A 23094-nucleotide genomic window follows, 5' to 3' on the forward strand; every position below is an offset into this window, starting at 1 on the left:
TTTTTGTATTCGAACACGTTTTACCTCTACGAACAAGTCACATCCGGCTGGTGTTTCTTCTTACTAACACTGAAAAGCACACACAACGTGATAAAAAAAGTACACATTTCTAAACACGTTTTATTTTTACCTCTTTTTTCATTTTTTGCATTGAAAAACAAACTATGCACAGATTAAAGCGCGTTTGAGAAATGCAGGCGCAACAACGTAGTTCATCAGAACAAACTGTCAGGTCACTGCCCCTTTAAGGTGTGTTGTCGAGACACCGGGAGGGTGACAGACTGAGGACCGTGAAGAAGCCATCGGTCGTCTGGCAACGAGAATGGCGCTACGTTGCTTCTAAGTTTGACTGCATGTCTTTACAACTTTTATTTTATTCCTAATTAATCTGAAATACTCGGGTAGAAAATTAAAAGAAAAAAAAACGATTCGGTAAGTGATATGGCAGGTGTCGACGGGCGCTATTAACACCGCGATGATGATGATGATGACGATGATGATGATGGCTTAAACTTTCTTGACAGTTTGCGAAGTTTAGTTGGGATAAAGTCGTATTTAGACAACTTTCTCCGGCTTATTTGGTATCTCAGCTGCTGAAACAAAAACCCAAGACGCGACTGTGTAACGACGAGTCGGAACACTTTGCCCCAGCAGTTATTGGGTCACAAGAGCCCGTCTCATACGACTCGTCGGCGAAGGCTTAACTGTTCATCGAGTGTTCCTGGTTTGAAAAAGGCCTACCTCCCATGGAGCCTCACACAGCGAAGCAAATATTTGCCGCACAAAATCTCGTATAGCTTAATTGCGTACATAGCCTCTCCGTTGTTGACTAATGACGATGACGTTGTGTGCCATCAGTCGTCACTGCAAGGCACACCTACATTTTGAAGGACTGAAATGTCACACGATGTTTTTTTCCCTGCGCACCAGTGTGTACAATATAGAGTCCAGTACAGTGGTATGGGACCATGTGTATGAGGGTTATTCTCCCAACCATACACTACACCGGACCGTTTCACTAATTAGTTCTCCACTGTCTGAATGAAAGTGTGCTAATTGGCGAAAATGCAGGGTTGGAAAACCTAGATGTACATGGCCCTCTATGGTGCACAACACCCACTGTCTGATAAGTGTAACCGAGAGAGGATGCCAAGAGCGCTGCTGAAGGTTTTGGAAACTGCTAATGTATGCATCTTGCAAGATGCTATTTGTGTGTGTGTGTGTGTGTGTGTGTGTGTGTGTGTGTGTGTGTGTGTGTGTGTGTGTGTGTGTGTGTGTGTGTGTGTTTGTGTGTGTGTGTGTGTTTGTTACTGTAGATAGCGATATAGCCAGAGAGAATCCTGTTGTTATGCTGCAGTTTGGTTCTGCTCATTTTACATCTTAAGTCATTATCTCCTTCTTCCCATTCGAACTAAACATGTTCAATTCAAAACTCTCATAAGAATTGAATGACTGTTGACATAACCGGGCAAAATTGGAAGGACTCTCATGTTATCATAGACTCTGGGAATGGATTGAGGTTTAGCACACTGAAAATCAATTTTATACTGTAGTGTATTTTCCCAGGATATGAATAAATTTACATCTCCGTTCATAGTGCAGGAATGGTGTAAAAAGTGGAACAAAAGTTGGGCAGTAAAGCGTTCAGTTTTGTGCCTTCATCATTTCATGTTTGCCGTGAAATCATAGTGACTCATCTGCCCAGCTGCTTGACACTATAGAGCACAAAACTGCCTGTCCACCAGCTAACTCAGTCTCTCTCTCTCTCTCTCTCTCTCTCTCTCTCTCTCTCTCTCTCTCTCTCTCTCTCTCTCTCTCTCTCTCTCTCTCTCTCTCTCTCTCTCTCTTTCTTTCTCTCTTCTCAGTCTTGTGTAGTTTTACTGATTCAGTCACACTGAACAGTGTGCTTGCAGATTCTTTCCTATACTGGCTCCCACCTGCTCTTCCAGTATTTCCCTAATCTCTATCAGGTCCACTTCCAATCCGTTCTGTGCATAACTGTAGTCCACTGACTTTTGGTTTCTACCGCAGCAGTCATGCCAGTTTCCTGTTTGTTGGCATGTGCTATTGAGAATGGCATATTTTTCACGATGCCTGCAAGATTTACCATGGATAAATGTCAACGACATGCACTGAATTGTCGACAAAGTTTCACCTGCACCTACCAGTAAACAGGTGAAAAGTTTCAAGTTATACATATCAAGTTACGTCCACAATTATGAGGATGAGTATATAATTGTTATACAATTATGAGGATGAGTATATAATTGTGGATGTAGCTTGATATGTACAATTTGAAACTTTTCACCCGTTTGCTGGTAGGTGAAGGTGACAATTTGTTGACAATTCTGTGCATGTTGTTGGCATTTATCCATGGTAAATCTTGCAGACATCGCGAAAAATATGCCATTGTCAATAGCACGTGCCAACAAACAGGAAACTGGTATGACCGCTGTAGTAGAAACCAGAAGTCAGTGGACTACAGTTATGCACAGAGCCGATTGCATTAGATGTTTCTCTGTCTGAGATAGGGCTGCACAATTAATTGTATATTAATCGCAATTTCAATAGTGTAATCACTCCAGGTCATGATATTATACTAACGTGGCCAGGGGTGATTATTCCCGCTGGGTTTATCTCGCTCTGATGTGAAGATTTGTATGTGTAACGTTTGCCACCACAGAAGCGTTATAGAATACATTATAAATGTAAAGGCAGTTGTCTGTTGATTTGAAAATACTCAAGTGGAATAAAACAATTCTGTTCCCCAAAACTGATGAATACTTGTGATCACGGTATGTAGCAAAAATAATTGTGCTAGTCATTTTAACCATAATCATGCAGCCCTGGTCTGAGATACCGCTACCTTCATTGATGTTTACTTGAAAACTCTGAGCCTAGATTGTCAATATTTACTCAAGGGAAACTTTTCACCTTGGTAGTTTAGACATCCGTTAACATAGCTGACAGGCAGCTACATGCATTTTGAACCTTTATTGTGGCAGATTTTGAGCTTGCTGTCATGTGATAGGTCTATCAAGTGATGGCATGCCTGCTAAACACTGTACAGTCTGAACACAGTCTAACAACCCCTCTATCTCATTTTTGGCTGGATCCAGCCTGCGGGGCCAGCCCTACAACTGCAAATGTTTGTCAGTGATCATGTTAGAGTCAGTGTTGCCAGAATGGTTTGATGTTTCCCAGCCAAATAAGTGCTCAAAAGCTGGCCAAACTGATAAAAAACAAAAAAACGCTGAAATATTAGAGATAACAAACAATACAAATTAATTCATAAACAATAGCAACAATATTGTGTCTCACCACAATACTTCAATATTGCATAATAATAAAACAACCATTTAGGTATTTGCAAGTGCCCTAGAACACAGATACGACGCAACAGAATACATCCCAATTTGCAACAAGAAAACTTCTGCCCCCTCCCTAAAAATAAAGGGACAGCTTAAATACTAGAAATAATATTACATTACATAACATTACAGCCATTTAGCTGACGCTTTTATCCAAAGCGACTTACAATAAGTGCATTTAATGTAGGAAATCAGGGGAACTACAAGTCATCAGAGGTCATAAGTGCATCTTCTCTCTAAACAAGCATCTAAGAGCAAATCCAGTGCTAAAGTAAAAGCGCGAGAAAGAGTTTTTTTTTAACTGAGTGAATACAATAAGTGTTATGAGCAAGTAACAGGGTAGTAGTTCTTGAAAAGGCGAGTTTTCAACCTGCACCAAACGATGGGCAGCAACTCTGCTATCCTGACATCAGTGGGGAGTTCATTCCACCACTGTGGGGCCAGGACAGAAAAGAACCGTGGCTGGGTCGATCGGCAGCAGGGGCCTCTGAGTGACAGGGCAACCAGGCGTCCCGAGGCAGCAGAATGAAGTGGTCGGACGGGGGTGTAGGGCTTGACCATGGCCTGAAGATAGGAAGGAGCTGTTCCTTTCACTGCCCTGTAGGCTAGCACCAGAGTCTTAAACTGGATGTGAGCAGCTACTGGGAGCCAGTGTAGGGACATGAGAAGGGGAGTTGTGTGAGAGAACTTAGGGCGGTTGAACACCAGACGAGCTGCAGCTTTCTGAACAAGCTCCAGAGGTCTGATGGCTGACGCTGGGATGCCAGCAAGGAGGGAGTTGCCGTAGTCCAGCCGGGAGATGACCATAGCCTGGATGAGCACCTGTGCTGTCTCGTTGGTGAGGAATTGGCGAATCCTCCTGATGTTATAGAGGAGAAATCTGCAGGAGCGAGCAACTGATGCAACGTTTGCAGCAAACGACAGTTGGTTGTCCAGAATCACACCCAGATTCCTCACAGTCCGAGTTGGTGTCACCACAGTGTTGTCAATGGTGATGGCCAGGTCTCGGTGTGGGCAACCTTTCCCCGGGAGGAACATCAGCTCTGTCTTGTCCAGATTGAGCTTCAGGTGGTGTATCACCAACCACTCTGAGATGCCAGTCAAGCACGCAGCAATGCGCGTCTCTACTTGTGTGTCAGAGGGAGGGAAGGACAAGATCAGCTGGGTGCCATTGGCATAACAATGGTAAGAGAAGTCATGCGAGCAAATAACAGAACCCAGCGATGTCGTGTACAGGGAGAACAGGAGAGGACCTAGAACCGAACCTTGTGGAACGCCTGTAGTCAGTCTGCGAGGCTCCGACACAGATCCCCTCCATGTCACCTGGTAGGAGCGACCCGTCAGGTAGGATGCAAACATTGAGAGTGCAGAGCCTGTGACACCCAGCCCCTCGAGGGTAGAGAGGAGGATCTGGTGGTTCACTGTGTCGAACGCAGCTGACAGGTCCAGGAGTATCAGGACAGAGAAGAGAGAGTTTGCTCTCGTAGAGTGCAGCAATTCTGTCACTGCAAGGAGGGTCGTCTCTGTTGAGTGACCCACCTTGAACCAAAACTGGTTCGGGTCCAGGAGGTTGTTCTGGTGGAGGTACAAAGAAAGTTGGTTAAAGACAGCACGTTTGAGAGTTTTGGATAAAAAGGGTAGAAGGGAAACCGGGACATGGAGAGGTGAGGGAGGGTTCAGAGGGTGGGCTAGCGCAAGGAGCGCTAACCAGGTGGTGAGAAAAGGAGGATCTGATGTCGTTTACCTTCTTGTCAAAGAAGTTAGCGAAGTCATCAGGGAGGAGGGAGGAAGTAGGAGGAGGAGGTGGGGTTGAAGAAGTGTAGAGAAGGTTTCAAATAGTTTCTTAGGCTTAGAGGCAGAGGATTGGATTTTAGAGCGATAGAGGGCAGCTTTAGCAGCAGAAAGGGAGGAGAAGAAAGTGAAAAAAAGAGATTGGTGAGCCGTAGTATTCTTCCAGTCTCTGCCAAGCCATCATCAATCCGACCTGAGGGTGACTGCTTTGAGTCTCCGTGCCTGTTCCAAAGACTCCTTGCCAAACCATTTAATGAGAAGATCAAGTTCTTCTCCCGCTGACAGGCACAGGCCTGTGATGGCTCCATTGAAGGTGGACTTCCATGCCCAGTAATTATCTGGCTTGTCATCAAAATTGGTCAACCCTGAGGTCACAAACCGGCTCCGTGCAAGAAACCTGACGAGGTCATTGGTGGTGGAGGTGTAAGGGGTGCCTGGGCTGACCGCTCTGTTCTGGTTATTATTAGGATCACTGATGGGTTGTTGTTGATCTCTCTTGTCCGCTCCTCCATCGTTCTGCCAGAGCGGCTCCATTTTCATGGGAAGGGGCTGTAGAGTGGGATAGATGTAGCAGGCTGCTGGGTGTGATTTGTGACTTGGAGCTCATGATAAGGTGAGGCATGTGAGCTGAATGGGTTGGACTTCAGGCTGGTTTGGTCCAGTACATAGTGTTCTATATGCTGAAGTCGTGTCTGGGGTGAGAGATGATTAGAGGCTCTTCTGCTACATGACTGACGGTCTTGGTCAATCAAACCTGACTCCAGTATTTCTGCTTCAATCCGTGCAGCATCCATTTCCTTTTCTACTTGAAGAGCCTCTAGGGTGGCTTCTATGCGGACCTTTTCCACTGATAAGTCAGCTTCCAGGCGGGCTTTCTGTAGTTTAAGTTCCATCTACCTCTGAGCATAGGCCATCTTGGTGATACCTGCCTCAGCCTTGGCTCGTGCTTTGGCGATGGCGAGTGATGATTTGGAACTACTTGATGATTTGGAGGAACGAGAATGTAATGAGTGGAGGTCCTCTTCTGTGACACATTCTTCTAGCACTTTAGCGCCTCCTTCTGCCACGGTGAGAGAAGATGTGTGGGCTCACTGAAGTGAGGATATCAGGGGAGGGTGTCGTGGAGGCTTGCTCAATGCCTGTATGACAGTCCTTCAGTCTCTTATCCAGCCGCTCCCTTCTTACAGCTTGATAGGCTGTTTTTTCACTGTACTGGTCTCGGAGGATCTGAGCAATAACCCAACTATCCAGTCAGCTAAACTCTTCGGCAATCAATCATTTCAGGAGGTGGAGTGACGTTTATGATGTTTACTTGCCAAAAGGGGAAACTGAAATATACAAACACAATATAACACTGCAGTTACAAAATTGAAGGTACTACAAAGTAAGTACACAAAATGAACACATAAGACATATCAAAGGTACAAATAAGAGTGCCTCAGTGCACAAAATAAGAGCTGTAGACTAGCCAATATACAGATAGGTATAACGTAGCATACAGCTAGCAAAGGGGAACATGCTAACACATAGCAAGCTAGCACAAACCAACACGGCATAACATACTACAGATAAAACAAAAAAATGAATGGGATAGACTTTATAATGCTGTAGTAAATATAGGTCACATAAACTGAAATACTTAAAACATTGTGTGTATCAAGACGTAAGAATCAAGGATGGCGGATAACCTTTTGCGGCACACACAATGCACTGGTAAGATGGTATAACACTTCCTGATTACAATTTGCCGGTCACAAAGGAAGTACTTCAAAATAAAAGTCAGTCGACAGAATAAAAGTCTCAACTTAAACAATGACTAACAGAGTCTAGAACACACAGTAAAAACAAAAGATACAGACCCTCCCTTTTTCAGAAATTAAGAAGCAACTGGTTTTCTACAGTGCACAGGACATCTCCATGTCCCCAAACAGAAACAAATTCTTCCAATTTTGAAATCATTTTGAAAAACGTGAACTCAATTTTCATCTGAGCAGCCACTAGACCCCTGAACATGAATGTAGCATCTGTGGACCCTGCGCCTTTCATTTTGTTTCTTCTACTAAGCCAAATGCTAATTTTTGCCTGACCTATCAGAAAATGAACCAAGGTGACACATCTGCTCTGTGCTGCCGTGTACCTAGGACCAAAGACAAACAGGCTGTCTTCAAAAACCTCTCCTGAACTTCTGAGCCACCCCTGCAATACAGAGAAAAGAAGGCTCAATCTGGGGCATCTGAACCCTAAGTTCTGTAGAGTTTCTTCATCATTACAGAAAGAGCAGTCAATTCAAGTCAACTTTATTTGTACAGCCCAATATCACAAATGAAAAATTTGCCTCAGTGGGCTTCACAGCAACACAACATCCTGTCCTTAGATCCTTGCATCAGATAAGGAACAACTCCCTAAAAAAAACCAAAAAAAACCCCAACAAAAAACAAACATAAAAAACCTTTAACAGGGAGAAAAAATAGGAAGATACTTCAGGGAGAGCATCAGAGGAGGGATCTCTCTCCCAAGACGGATGTGCAATGCATGTTGTGTTTACACTATTTACAGAACACAACATTGAAAGAGGATAACATAATTATAATGAAAGGAAAGAAGGAGTCGCATCCATAACCATGGCAAACTCCTTTGGAGTAGTGACTCCTTGCTCTAGGATCTATATGTGCCACATGTCTGTTCGTAGCCACAGCCCCATGTACCACCATCCACTGTAGATCCGCAGTGTGTTTCTCTATGATGGGTTTGTACAGGGACCTCCAGCTGCCTTTGGGCGATGAACCTGGTGTTAACACACTCAACCACCTCGACTCCTGTAGAACGACTAGTGATGTTCTGTTGAGAACATTTACAGTGACTGCATACAAGGCCTTCTTTGATGTACTTGAGAAGTCCTTTACTTCTGGTGTTTTGAAAGACAGAATGGCCCCCTTCACTTCCTCCTGCTCCTCCACTGCTGCACGGATGGACAAAGATGGAAAAATAGGCAACATAACTGGCTGATCCGCTCCATAGTCTGCTACTAGTGCCTCTCTGAAGAAGCCTGGAAGTGCACTGATCACTTCCTCCAACAACCTCTCCATTAAACGAAGAGATTTAAAACCAGTCTCTTGGCTCAAAATGTCAGCCATTTTCCACTGTCCTCCTGATCTGAGACACACTAACTTAGTAAGTCCAGCTGTTGTATACTTACAGAGCTGAGCATCCTGCAGTGTATCAGCAGGTTGTAGAACAGTGGTTCCTCCCCTACACTGCCATAGATCTGGGAGTAGTCTCTTTTGGTGGTTAAGACTGTTCCCCAAGCTCGGAGGACAGCCTGATAGAAAGGTGTCGTAATGAACTCCATGCCAGCTAGGTCCAAAAGGAACAAGTGCTTGTCATAGTTCAGGTTCATAATCCTACAAAGCAACCCAGATGCTGTGTCACTCCAAAGCTGTTGTTTATGATATGATAGCCACTGCACAATTTGAAGGCGAAAGGCTGTGATACGACTGCGGAGGTCAATCAGGCCCTGGCCTCCTTCTAACACTGGTAGGAACAATACAGCAGATTTGGTCCAGTGAAAGTGTAGCTACACTGGTCCAATGAAATAATGGCCACGCATCATACAGATGTCTTTTGAAGATTTATTTTATCTCTCTCTGTCTATCGTCAGCAGACACCGTGAAAACTACAAGAAAATAAAAGACATAAAGTTTGAAATATACAGCTCTCATTCCGTTTATGTCTCTCAAGCTAGTGTCCGTTGATCAACAGGCCCAAACGTTAGCACAACATAAAATATGATGAAATCCAGTAAAATAGCTGAAAATATATCACACTGTCCATGTAAAGCCACATCAACAACATTATATACAAATATAAAACACACGAAGGACAATTACCATGTGCACCTCTTGATCACGTGTAGAATAAAGTTGTTTGGGGGCTGTATACGGAGATGTCTTTCCTCTACATCTATGTTGGTTCTGACCCATAATGCAACGGCTATGCCTTTGACGAAACTCTGGTCATGTGACCCATTACATTCTAACGTCAAATAAACCTTGCATAAAGGGCGTATTTTTTAACTAAATATTGTTTACCGTGTTATATTTCAAATAATTTTTTTTATCAGTGTTACCCCTTTTAACCACTTATTTATTACGTTTTTAATCGTTTTTTTCTCCTTTTTTTATGGCTGAATGAACTCAATGTAACTATCTCTGAGACAGTTACAGAAAGTCTAGACCTCCACAGATAGAAACAGATGAAAGAGGAGGGGGAGTTAACAGATCATTAGAATAGTTATAATTACTTTCACAACAAATATTACTTGGACCGCTACAGGAAATTGCAGATGAACATTTAATATCCAGGCATTCACATTATAGACACTACCACTGACTATCCCTGTAACAAATTGGCCACAATTTCAAACATTGACCATACACGGTCCAGCCAGATACTAGGTTTTGACCTCGTCTTGTTTGTCCAAGTATTCAGTTGTATTTCAATTGTCAGAAGCAGAACATCTAGTCCATTCCACTGAAAAAAGCAGAACAACCTTTCACACAACCCTCCATTGTTCTACTCTCTTGTAAAGTCATATCGAATTATGGTGCTGATGTCATTTTATGTCTTGGCCTAATCTCCATGGTGCATGTTGCACCCAGAAGAATATCCCTAGAATCTGTGGATAAACCCAAAGCCAGAATATCCCTATTGTCTATTGAAAAGCCATTACATGTTTGTTAATCCTCAAATAGCCTTCTCGTTTTCCTTTCTAGATTAATCAATTGCTCAGACTTAGACTTGTCATTGTTCATGCTTTGGGTCCTGTTTGCTTTGCTGCCTTCTGCCTCTATTGCACATCTGCAGTCCTGACATAGCCCCGCTATACAGGGGTAATTTGGACCTTTGTACTTCGTAAAAGCTTTTTCTAAGAAAGAGGCCTGTCTCCCCTGTCTGAAGTAGGGTAATTCAGTGAGGCTGAGGTGACTTATTACAAGGTAGATGATTGCACTCAAGTGTCTGTTACTAAGAAAGTAGCCTAATAAATGCACAATTTTAGAGTGAATAATGGCATACTGCCCATCATTTGTAGCCTGGACCGTATCCATATTTTAACAGAAATTTACACACTTTCAGAATCAGAATCATGTTTATTGGCCAGGTGTGCACAAACATGGAATTTGACTTTGGTTTCGTGGCTCCCTCAGTGTACTTAACATAAAATAACAACACTACAACACAACAAGTCTTCAAATATATACATAAGGATTGACTATATACGGGTGAAATAAGAGGTAATAAGGTGCAGTGGTGCAGAGAATATATCAGAGATGCTGAAATAGATGTTAGCAGGATACTTACATACATGCCTGAAGTAGGTGGACATGACAGAGCGTACCAGTGTATGTACAATGTGCAGTACAGTGTATACAAAATGGCTGGATTTATTGACAGTGTTAAGCATTCATTTGAATGACAACCTGTGGAAAGAAACTGTTTTTTGGGGGTAAAGTGCTCTGTAGCGCTTACCAGAGGGGAGGAGTTGGAACAGGTTGGGACCAGAGTGTGATGGGTCTGCAGCGATGTTACCTGGCCATTTCCTGAGTCTGGAGGTGTTTAAGTCCTGAATGGAGGGCAGGTTGTCACCAATGATTTTCTGTGCAGACCTGACTGTCCATTGTAGTCTGTCCCTGTCCTGTTTGGTGGCTCAACCAAACCAGACAGTGATGGATGTGCCGAGGACAGACTGGATTATTGCAGTGTAGAACTGAATCAGCAGTTTCTGGGGCAGGTTGAATTTCTTGAGCTGGTGGAGAAAGTACATCCTCTGTTGAGCCTTTTTGATGATTGTGTCTTTGATGGATGCCTATCTTAGGTCCTGGGGGATTGTGAAACCCAGAAATCTGTAGGTTTTCACCATAGACACCATACTGTTGAGTATGGTGAGGGGGAGCAGTGTTGGGGGGCTCCTCATGAAGTCCACTGTCATCTTCACTGTTTTGAGTGTGTTCAGCTCCAGGTTGTTATGGCCGCACCAGAGGGCCAGCTGATCAACCTCCCGTCTATATGCAGACTCGTCACCATCCCGGATAAGGCCAATGATGGTTGAGTCAACCACAAACTTCAGGAGTTTAACAGATGGGTCACCTGAGGTTCAGTCATTTGTGTAGAGAGAGAAGAGTAGAGGGGAGAGCACACATCCCGGGGGGGGGGGGGGGCGCCAGTGCTGATTTTCTGGGTGCTGGATGTGATTTTCCCCAGCCTCACCAGCTGCTGCCTGTCTGTCAGGAACTTTTTAATCCACTGGCAAATGGAGGCTGGTACAGTGAGCTTGGTGAGTTTGGAGTGAAGGATATCTGGGATGACGGTGTTGAACGCTGAGCTGAAGTCCACAAACAAGACCCTTGAGTATGTCCCTGGGGAGTCGCGGTGTTGGAAGATGTAGTGCAATCCCATGTGGACTGCATCATCCACTGACCTGTTTGCTTGGTAGGCAAACTGTAGTCCAGCCTCACTGTAAGGCTGAAAGCCCAGTTTTAAGTTTTTTTTTCCATGCACGAACTGTTATCAACATGCAAAGTGACTGCTATAACACGCCATACAATTTAAGTGGACTTTTGTGTCTCTCATATTTAAATCCTAACATGTGACAAGATATAATTAGGACAGTGGAAAGCGCTAGGTGAGTGTTGAATAGTTATGTGATGGTGGCCTAACTAGAAAGTTGAACATGTCAGCTGGAGACTAAGTTGTATCATTAGTGTGACAGTGCTGCTCAGGATTGTTCCTCTTAGTAATAGGAAATAGACAGCAGATAACCTGTTGGGTGTTGGCAGATAGAAAGCCATTTTGGTGGGGGCATTGATAGGAAGCTGAGAATATATTACTCACCAGTGCATGGAGTAAGATGGGACAATGGGGACAAATTGTCTACTAGTTTTGTACTTCATTCTGGACTTAATTTGAGCTCAGCACCTGACCTTTCCTGGTAATGTTATTGTCCTTTCTCTTACCCCCTTTGTTAGTATCTAGAATCCCCCAGAGACCTGTCCTCATCTCTCTTGTTTTTCCTTATCTTCTCCTCTTCATCTGCCCGTCTCCTCTCTCTCTCTTTTTCTCTGCACACTGGGAGTTGTGGTTCGGCGGTCATGTGACTTTTTGTCTCAGCACAATTGCTGGTGTTTGCCATTGGCTGATTTCTTTGAAAGAGCGTTGGTTTCCAGGGTGACAGAGTGGCGGCACCACTTCACTTTTTCTCTGCTGCCGCTCCCCCTCCCCTCTCTGTCGCTGTGAGTCGGCCTGTCTGTGTGTGTTTGTCTCTGCCACTGGCTCCAGTGGATCAGGTAGCGCAGCGGCGCGACACGCACAGACGGTGACGAGGCTGTTTCCTCCCTCTTCCTCCTCTCCCTCTTCTCCTTTTTTTAGGCAGTCAGAAACCATCAGACTGCTGCAGGTGAGTGAAACAAACAGGCTGATTTTCTGAGTTTGTAGTGTTTTTTGTTGTTGTTTGTTTTGGGTTTTTTTTGGAGTTTACTCTTCTACTCTCTTGCGGCTCCCCACATTGCTAAACCGGTCACTGTCATTACTGTAAAAACAATATTAAGTGGCAGCATCAACAAGTAGACACTTGGGGGGGGGGGGGGGGAACGGCAAAACAATTTGTTTGTTCTTTAAAATTACTCAGGGGTACAGCTGAAGAGAAGTCCTTCACATTTGACTTGACAAGTCTTCTTTTTAATGGTAGAAGTCATCATGGTAGCGCCACTTGAGGTTCTCAGGGAAATGCTTCCTCATTTCTGTCACATTATGCCATTACACAATCAAGTGATAATTAACTGATGACAAATAATTCAGAGCTGTCATTCAGATCCAGTTTTAGGGCATGCTATGGCCGCTAACCTACAGCAGGAGTTAGATTTTCACTTCTCGATGCCTTCGTTGTTGTACACCACTGTACCCAAACTACACTGCATTTTTTTACTGCTTGGTTGGATTGCCTTGTATAACAGTCTGTCACGACAGAGTATAACTAAAGTACATAATACACAAAGTCTAGATAGGTCAAACTTTGTCTGTGCTTTCTTGAGAGTGGTGCACCAGGCTTAGTTCTTTTCTATGTTCCATGAAAGATTCAACAGCTGTGTGCTCTCTCTTCCGCTTGCCTCAACATGTCATAGACACGACATGGGACGTGCCACATTGGGCCACTCCATGTAATTTTTGGCTCGGTAACCATCCTGAATTGATGTCTCCTTGACTACCCTGCTTGGGCTGCACCAACCAAATGGCTGTCTCTGTGTTTGGGTTTCCTTGGTTACGCTCAAAGCAGGGTTAAGACCACTCCCTCAGATGCTCTTATCCTGATCACCCAGAGGATCCTCCGCTGAACACATGTGCACGCGCGCGTGCACACACACACAGCGTTGCATCTGCTCTGTGACACTCGAACCCTCACGCTGAGTAGTTGCATGTGAAAGGAGTCTGTCAGCGGCAGCACTGAAAGTTGTGTTGAGAATAATGTTTCTTGGGGTAATGTGTTTGTTAGGTGAACAGACCGTTGTTGTTGATGTGACACATGTATGAATACACTTTGCTGCCAATTTTTGAATCCCCTAAGGGTACGCTATTGTCCCTTTTTTAAACTGTTGGACGTAGAAGATCAGGTTGTTGCCCTCTTGGCCATTTAACTCAGGTGTGGTGTCTAGACTCTTAGTGCAGCCATTCGGGCTTGTTAAAAAGATGGGCTGTTTGCCTGTCCGAGGTCAGACTGTAGGCCTCAGGTTGCATGTCTTTTATTACCTACAAGTTAAATTTAAAAGCTGCAAGATGGAGAGGCACCCCGTTACTCAAGAGTGTAAATTACACTTTAATTTAAGAAAGTGGAGCCAAACATTTGAATAATGAGCTATATCTATTAAATCTTTGGTGTCTGATAGTTGACTTGAAAGTATTTGTTTATTGAAAGGCTCACAATGGGAGGAGGAAGCAGGGCTGAACTTGGTTCCATCGATCCATTGTCTGTTGTTGCATGGCTGATGCAAGCGAGAGGAAACTGGCAACTGATGCTTTTTGTTGCTTGTGATAGGGGCTGCTATGATGTCATCACTGCTGACCCAACAATCCTCACATTTCTGATGATGATATTATGCAGAAATGGCTGGGTATCTCTGGGAGATATGTGGAGGGGACTCAGACTTCTACACATGTGGCCTCTGTCTTGGCTCTAATTAATAATAATCACACACACACACATACACACACACACACACACACACACACACACACACACACACACACACACACACACACACACACACACACACACACACACACAGAACACATCATTAATTCAGTCTCACACACATTACCACTTCAGCGTGTAATCAAACCCTCTACCACCAGATGAAGATGGTGATGGCCGCCATACCGGCCTTATTTAAATTCACTCGGTTTTTTAAGTGTCTGCTCTGCTCTTCAGGATCTGATGAGTCCTTTTTGCATGCTCTCTTTCTCGGTGTGAAAACTACAGGTTTACTGCAAATGTGTTATGACCAGAGGGAAAAGGCTCCTTTATGTCTGTGTCAGCTTTTTTTTCTTCTCTTTTTTACATTTCTTTATGCGTGCGTATTTGTGTCTGCACACGCAAAACCTTACAGGGAGGTGAAGTCTATGGGTGAATTCAGCATCATCGCTCAATTCCCCACCATAGCACAGCTAGGACTGTGCTTTGATCCAGCAAAGCCACAGAAGGGGAGACACAGCCTAGCCCAGTGCAGCGAAAGCTTTTAAGAGCCATTGTTCCTGCAGGTGTTTAGATAGCCATTTCCCCTAGACAGTCAAAGGACCAGGCTAGTATTCTTTACAGAACAGAAAAAAAAACAGACAGGTTCAGAGGGCGTAATAGCCTAGCCTATATGGGGGGACAAATATAAAAACATTCAGTTCAGACCCACAAACTTAAGAATACTAGCCAACAAGTTGGACAATCTGGGTATCGGAGGGTGACCGAGAGGCAGGCAGACAGACAGGGCGCCAGTAAATGCACCCGGGTGCCTCTTCTTGCTCACTGTGGGGCTCACAGAGCTTTTGTTCAGCCCTGACACCCAATCACCTGACAGGTCACCTCTCTCTTACCCAAACTTCCTGTCCATCCATGGCCCCCTCTATGAGCCTTTGTTATCAATGAGATCAACATCAAGCCCACACAAAAAACCACCCATGTAGGCCGATACATGTTTTTTCTATACCAGTGTCAGGCTGTAATTTTCTCAGACAAACTTTCCATCGTTGTTCTTTTAGAGTAATTCTATTCTAAGTAAACATTCCCGTTTTTTTCTCCTTTTCTCTCTCTCTCACACCATGGTGCACACAAGGTTCGGTGCCCATCAGTCCAGAAGGTCCTGGCATAGGCAGGACCGGAGGCTTGTGTGAGGGGAGGTCACTGTTCTATTGGGAATGTCTTGTTGACTTAACACTGGCTGGCTTCTTTTCCCCCTGGCCCACGGAGAGGCTCCATGCATTCGGAGAGAGAAAGCGAGAGAGAGCCGATGGGCCTTGCAGTGGGATAAAACTAAACCGGTCCAGACTGCACCGAAAACAGAGATGGGCCATATTGAGGCTGTGGTTCTTGACATCTGAGGTGAGCTAACTTGAAAATGAAGGGCAGCCATGCAGCTTATGATGTAAGCTAATTTTCGTTATCCATCTATTATTTAGACAGCATGCCATATTTGCTGCCTATAACAACAAAAATGAAAAACTTTGGGGCTGTCTTTATGTTCAAACTGTGCTTTGAACACTGATAAACATGTCATGAGCCTTCCTGGACTGACTCAATAAAGAGCGAGAGAAAGAAAGGATGCTGTGAGGTGGTCAGGAGCCTGATTTGTAGAAGGCTTTCAGAAGTCAGCCAAGATCCTCTTATATGCTTTGTGAGCCCGAAAGCGAGGAAGGTGCGTTTGTGTGCCTGCATACGAGTCCGTGTGTCTTGTTTCATCCTGCTGTGTATTTAAGTGTTGGCCTATTGTGTGTATATCGCGTGTATGCTGTTCGATTTTTGGAGCAATGCAAAGTTTTTAACGAGCACTGTATGTCCTGATGAAATCTACCCCCTTTTTTTTTAAACCTCTCCTCCCTACTCTTCAATCATCTGTTTGTCCTCAAGTTCACCCTGGCACGAAGCAACATATGGTCAAGGCAACGACCGTTGTTCGTAAAGGGATGATATAGTCAGATTCATCTGCTTCCAAAACATAAATCGTCTCGTGAGCCCAGATTCAGGGAAGAAAACAAAGGTCTTTGTCTATTCCTCATGAGGGATGTGCTATATTTAAGTTGGAAACAGTGCAATTACCTTAGCTAGCGAAAACTTTCTTGCCTGCCATAATGATACACAACGCGTAGCTACACTACTGGAGCGACGGTATTATCCTGACCATAATGACAGAGTGAAGCTGTACTTTGGGCTATTTGGGCACAAACAAAGCATTAGTACCTTGCCTTACTTGCCATGACTACAGCAACTAGTGTCAACAAAAGTTCACAACTGACTTGTTTCTGATTCTGAGAATTGCGCTCTTCTAGTTTGCTCTCATTCTGTACACCGTTTGTGGCTCTAGGCTCGACTGTCCTTTCCACCTGTTGAAGTCTGTTTTCTCGGAAAGGCCGAATAAAGGGAGAAAGAAGGGGTGGGGATCTCTACTTTTGAGAGGGGGGAGGGGCAAGACACAGCTCCAACCTAATGCTTTTCAGGCCCGTTGCATAATGGCGAACAAAGAGACTATCGGCATGAAGGCCTATCCCCCTTCTTCTCCGTGTACTCGCAGAAGTTATTGTGCTCTCACCAGACCCAACCCGTCCACGTCTCAGCCGGGGAGCCGTCTTCCCATGTCCTCTGGGCCAAGTTACGGCTAACCTACCACTCTGTGGACAGATTTACACCTTTCCTTCGCCAACGTATTAATTTATTATGCTATGATTGAAAGCAGTCATAGAGTACGGATTTGAGAGTGGTTTCCCCCTTTGTGTGCAGGGGAATGGATGGTAAAAGAGAGAGGAAACGAGGTGGGGTTTGTGTTGAATATATAGATTATCAAGCTTTTTAGACGTCATCTGTGGGGGTTTTTTTTCTCCTCTCTGCTTTTCTGAATGCAGAGGAGGATGAGAGGAGGCAATGCAAAAGAGGAAAGCGGGTAGCAAGAATGTTTGAGTCACTTGGAACAAGAGGGATGATGTGCAGCGTTGGACACGTGGGGGGATGGGTGAGGGAGGGAGCAGCCGCGGGAGGTGCCCTGAGGAATGCCTGGAGGGTGTCGGTGGAGTCTTTGGGCTGATAATCCCTCACAGCGTAGGACCACCACCCACCACTCCGACCTCAGCCCTCAAACCTCAAACTAATGCGGATGACTCAGCCCCTTTTAACCTTTGCTTACTCACTCATTTGGAGCTCACTGACAAAAGCGGTCGTTAAATAAACAAGGTGTGAGTATGATGATTGGCGGGCACATGACTGGCTCTGGTGAGGGAATAATGGGACTGTCAGCATCCATGAGGTGTTTACCCGTCTATGGTACTGTAGCTTTTAAAACGTCCCTTTCCCTCTGGTCCCCTCTTCTTTTTCCCACCTTGGTCCATAGTGCCTAACTGATGCAGTCCCTCCCTCACCACAACACACACACACACACACACACACACACACACACACACACACACACACACACACACACACACACACACACACACACACAGTTTAGAACTTGGTTTAAGTGATTTGTCAGACAACAGAGCTCTTAAAAGTGCCAAAAGCGCTACTTTGGAGACAGATATGGGAGAGAGGCCTTGATATGAACTGAGTCCCTGAGGGTCTCTCTGACTCAGGCTGGCTAAAAAGCCTGGGTTATTTGCATGATTTAATTTATCAAACTAATGCAAACTAATCTGAGATGTCTATTTTTGAAGCAACTGTTTTGTACAACATACACTATGTCATAGGAACTGTAATGGTGTGTTCTCACTTGCCAACAGTCCCAAGAGGAGCACAGTCTGAAGCGACAAGATAAATGCTGCTGATAAATGCTATTGGCCAGTGATTAATCAGCGGCCTCATACTATCACATGATTTATCTCTTAGCTTAACGCTTGAATTGATACATGGTAGTCCAACTGAAAATGAGGATAGTCTCTATTTTGAAATGGGCGTGAAGCTATCTGCCAACATTAGTCATTTCCTCTGGCTGATTATTCTGCACTTTTGCCCCCATTATCCCAGGATCCTCGCACATCTCTCTGAAGAGTGCATAATACTTTATGTGCTTGGATCATACAATATGAATAAGTAAATGAAGGGTGGAAGCCATCAGGACAGATGTAAAACTTGCAAGTTATTTTAGCCACATACCAAATTGCCAAAGGGTTAACGGCTGTGCAGATTTGTGCAGAAAAAATTGATCCAAGAAGTTATCAATCAATCAATAAATCGTGTTATGAAATAATCTCACAAAAACTTTGCAGTAATCTAGCCAAAATTAGTTAGATCAAGTGCACAGGGACATTGCTAATAATGCTGTGTTATGGATGGTTTTATTCATGAATGGGATTATTTTCCAAACTAGTGCTGGTCTGGAGAATGCACTGGGTTACAGTGAAGGACGACCACAGCATCCTCAGCACTCAGGCTGTTACGGGATGCTAATCATACAGTAATTATTTGTGTACTGAGTCTCTATTTCATCATACACAAATGGAAAAGTAATCATCAGCAATCTCCTACTCAGTATCCTGGCAAGGTGGTTCTCTGGATGGCCCTTAAGAAAAAGTACGGTCTGACCACTGTTGTCCGGATTTTAACGAGTATAATGTCTTAATAAACTCCTTAAGATGAACCGTCTCATTGTCGAGGGGGGCCTTAGAACAAATATATAGAGAATACAATGCATAAAGCAAAACACACAAATACACTCACACATACACAGACAAAAGCTCTCCCAGGCCTAGCCACTCCCACACCCACTTGTTCCCCTAAAATGCCAAATGTACACATACCCATACAAAGCTATATATGCATACATTAACATCATAATCAGGCCAAGTATCATCCTCCAGCCCATAGTTTCTTGTAGGGGGACAGGAATGGACGAGAGATTTCTAAGGGAAAAAGAGGTAAAAGTGCATCACATTGGAGCTTAGGGATATGCAGCGATAAAGGGAGGTGATAATAAAAAACAGGCCCAGCTCATGCTGAGTGCTCCCACACACAGGCTCTTTCCCATTGGTCATGCATTTCTTGGCTCTCATTCAGCGTGTGTGTGTGTGTGTGTGTGTGTGTGTGTGTGTGTGTGTGTGTGTGTGTGTGTGTGTGTGTGTGTGCGCGCGCGCGCGCGCGCATGTGCACAGCTGTCTATCAAGGGGATTGCTGTGCAGGGGTGGTGGGCTAAGATAACAATGTACTAATGTAGGGCAGCAATAACATTTCACCTGGTCATTGAGTCCCTTGAGTTACTTTTGAAATTCTTTCTTTCATACGTCCCTTATCGAGTTTGATATTCAGTCCCGGTTTTTGGGGTTTTTTTCCTAGGGAGAATTTGTGCTCGTGTTGCTCCGTGGACAGGAGTGGTCTGATTTAAATTGCCGTGTCCTCTCATTTTCTCACAGGGCGTTGTTCTGCTCAGACTCGTATACGCACAAATGCACAAATTTGCACAGCGATTGCACCTGGTCTGCTGGATTATGACCTCATTCCAGGAAAAGGAAGTGAAAATCACCTTAGAGGATCTTATTTGTATAATCAGCTGTTCATGTGACTGCAGGCATTGTGACAGAAGTGCACAGCCTCTGGTGACAGGTCTCTATCTCTTGCACCCCCCCCCACCGACTGTCAATCATAGAAGCACAATGTAGCTTGTATTCACAGTTTAGAGTTGTTCCAGAGTCTTTTCAAAAACACAGTGTGTTGTCAGTCTCCTGTTGTCTCTTGGTATTCCTACACATTTACCTGTGTGTGTGTGTGTGTGTATGTGTGTGTGTGTGGGTTATTGCAGGATTTAGCGACTTTGAGTACGAGAAAGCGCTATACAAGACTGATTCATCGTTAGAGAAGTGTTGCGAGAGAGAAGAGAGGAAATGGTGAGAGAGAGAGAGAGAGAGAGAGAGAGAGAGAGAGAGAGACAGAGAGAGAGAGAGAGAGAGAGAGAGAGAGAGAGAGAGAGAGAGAGAGAGAGACACTCTTTCCCTCCCACTACGGGGAGGTACCTGCCCTGTCAGCAGTGTGCCAGGGTGGGGTTAAAGATAACGAGAGCGAGAGAAGGAATGACTGGGAGGGTGTGTTTTTTGTGTGTGGGGGGGAGATAGAGAGGGGGGGAGAGGAGGAGGAGGAGGGGGTAGAGCGAAATAAACTCATGCAGTCTCTCAGATCTCTACTGTGGGGAGGACACCCAGGAGAGCTGCATTCCTGAGGCAGCCAGCGAGGGAGGAACGAGAGGAGAGAACTGCAGAAGGCGAAAGAACGAGAGGGAGAGGTTGAAAAGTGGCGGAGCAGCGGCCGCAGCTCTACACGCTCGTCGCGACCGTGTCAGACCGCGTCTGACCTCCCTCCGCTGGACCGCCGCACTACCTCCCTCACGCTCGCTCGCTCGTTCCCTTCCGGCGCACCAGCCGCGCACAGCCTGCTCTCCGGCTCTGTCAAGAGGCGCATTCACCTGGGCGAGAGAGCGACTAAGAGAAAAACAAAAAGACAGAAGGGGGGGGGGGACTGAAAGGAAGGGAATCGTCCCTTCATTTGGTGAGTGACAAGCTACGACGTTGGATGAATCTACGCGCGTTGTTTTGAGTGACTTTTTTTGTGTGTGGAAGTTTCTTTGGGGTCAGTTCAGTCCGTTGGCTCTATTGCATGTTTCAGGCAAGCGTGTTTGGTGTCAGTTGTGCCATTATCAACTAAATACACGAGTGAGTAAATATCCAAGTGTTTGGTAGTAAGTGTGGTGCGTGTGTGCGCGTGCGCGTGCGCGAGAGAGCGAGCATGAACGAACAGCTGTGCTGTTTCTTTAAATGTACCTGTTGGCGCCTACCCTGTCACCCAGTATGTTACTGAATGACATCACGGGGGCACAGGCCAGTTTCGGTAAAACTTCCAATGTGTGTTGTATTACTCCTTTCTTTGTGCTACTTTTGTTCTACTGAATCCTCTCACGGTATGCGTTTGGGAGCAGGGCTTTCGGGTGTTGTGTTTCGGTGCAAATAAGACAAGCGGCAAAGTTATCTCTTACACGGGTCTCTTCATAACCCACCGGGCTCCTTTTACTGTCAGCGGATTAAAGATTAATTCATGGAGGACGCGGGCAGAGTTCAGCTGACTTGCTTGCTTGTTCCAAATGCGTTCGACTGCACTAATGTGGAATGCGCCAAGTGCGAATCCCTTTTAAACATTGACTCATCATTATTCATGGCCGGCATCCCAGTTAGTTTCCTCAGCATGCTGGGCTTCGGAAAGGGAGGCTCATTTCTCATTAGCGGGTTTCACTTGTTAGCCAGCCAGAGCGATCGATTAATCCTGACACACACACACACACTTCTACCTTTGTGAGGACCCCTCATTGACTACATTCATTCCCTGACCCTTAACTCTAACCTTAACCACCAGAACTACACGACTAACCTTAACCTAATCTTAATTCTAACCTCAAACCTAAAGTCTAACCCTAAAATAGACCCTTAATGATGTGAGGACTGGCCCCCTAAAATAGACCCTTAATGATGTGAGGACTGGCCAAAATTCAAACTGGTCCTCACTTTGATGGAAGTACAAGAACACACACACACACACATAGACACGCCTAGCTAAGTGATTTTTATGTTTTTATAGAAGAATACTCTATTTCCTGGTTGACCGTGGGAGCAAACAGCCGTGTCTCGTGTGTTATCTTTGTGTGTGTGTTATCTGTGTTTAGGCCTCTTACACTGTGCACTTGTTTCAACGGAGATAAAGTCAGCGTAATGGATGTTTGTGTCTTTTTGTGGATTTGTGGATTAAGACAGATGAAGACACACTGGCAGCTTCAGAGCTGGGCATTTATCTTATCTTTTAACAAGACTTCTGTTTATGTGTGCATGTTTCTATATATATATTGTATTCATTGTCTTTGTCATTATCTTCAGCTACGTGTGCGTGCGTGCGTGCGTGTTTGAATTCAAAAACGCTTTCTTCCCGACCTCAGCTGTGTTAGCATGATGACGACACTGACTTGCCAGAGAAATTGGTTTCCTGAAGTGTGTTTGTCCCGTAGAGCGAGGTTGACCAATCACCTCATTTACTTGTCAGCGAGAAAAAGGATTGCCGGGAGGCAGCCAATCGCCTATCAGCAGCGGGTTTGCACTAGTGTTGCTGTATGTCTCTGCTGTCTCTCAGTGACCATGTGACACTGATGCAAGTCTTTATGTATTTTCAAAGTTTTTTCTTCTTTCTCGCTACATGTTCCTCCTCTCCAGCATGGAGCGTTCTCTGAGAGTCTGCATGTGTTATCGGCCATGTTATTTTTTTGCTGTACTTTTACTGCTTGGGTACACAGGTGGACTCTCTGCCTCTTCTGTCTGTCTGTTTGTCTGTCTGTCTGTCTGTCTGTCTGCCTGCCTTTAAAGTAATGAAGTTTCATCCTCTGTACAAACGGACAGATATCTGCTGGGATTCGTGACATGAATTTTCAGAACCATTTATCCCGCTGCTGTGAGGTGACTCCAATTCTTGCCTTGCTTGCTGGGAGCATTGCCCACCTCCTGCAGATGCGCTCAGGGACAGGGGGTAATAGGGAAGGTTATGGCAACAGATTTTGTGTGTGTGTGTGTGTGTGTGTGTGTGTGTGTGTGTGTGTGTGTGTGTGTGTGTGTGTGTGTGCGCGCGTGCGCGCACAGGTAGATGATGCTTACGTGTTTTGGGTTGCGCTAATTG

The 23094-nt window shown here is 44.9% G+C and overlaps 1 protein-coding gene across 3 annotated transcripts in view; it reads left to right on the forward strand.

The window, feature by feature from the left end:
• The first annotated feature begins 311 nt into the window (after positions 1 to 311).
• rassf7a (Ras association domain family member 7a) overlaps positions 312 to 23094 on the forward strand; it is a 46277-nt gene continuing 23494 nt past the window's right edge. The window contains exon 1 of one of the 3 annotated variants that reach the window (XM_056281606.1): positions 312 to 432. The gene's annotated coding sequence lies outside the window, so the exon portion shown is untranslated. Of the gene's footprint in view, positions 433 to 12592; positions 12613 to 20568; positions 20935 to 23094 lie in introns of those variants that run through there. The other 2 variants (XM_056281607.1, XM_056281605.1) reach the window with 2 other exon arrangements.

Source organism: Lampris incognitus, chromosome 6 (assembly GCF_029633865.1).
Source record: "Lampris incognitus isolate fLamInc1 chromosome 6, fLamInc1.hap2, whole genome shotgun sequence".
NCBI classification, from domain to species: Eukaryota; Metazoa; Chordata; class Actinopteri; order Lampriformes; family Lampridae; genus Lampris; species Lampris incognitus.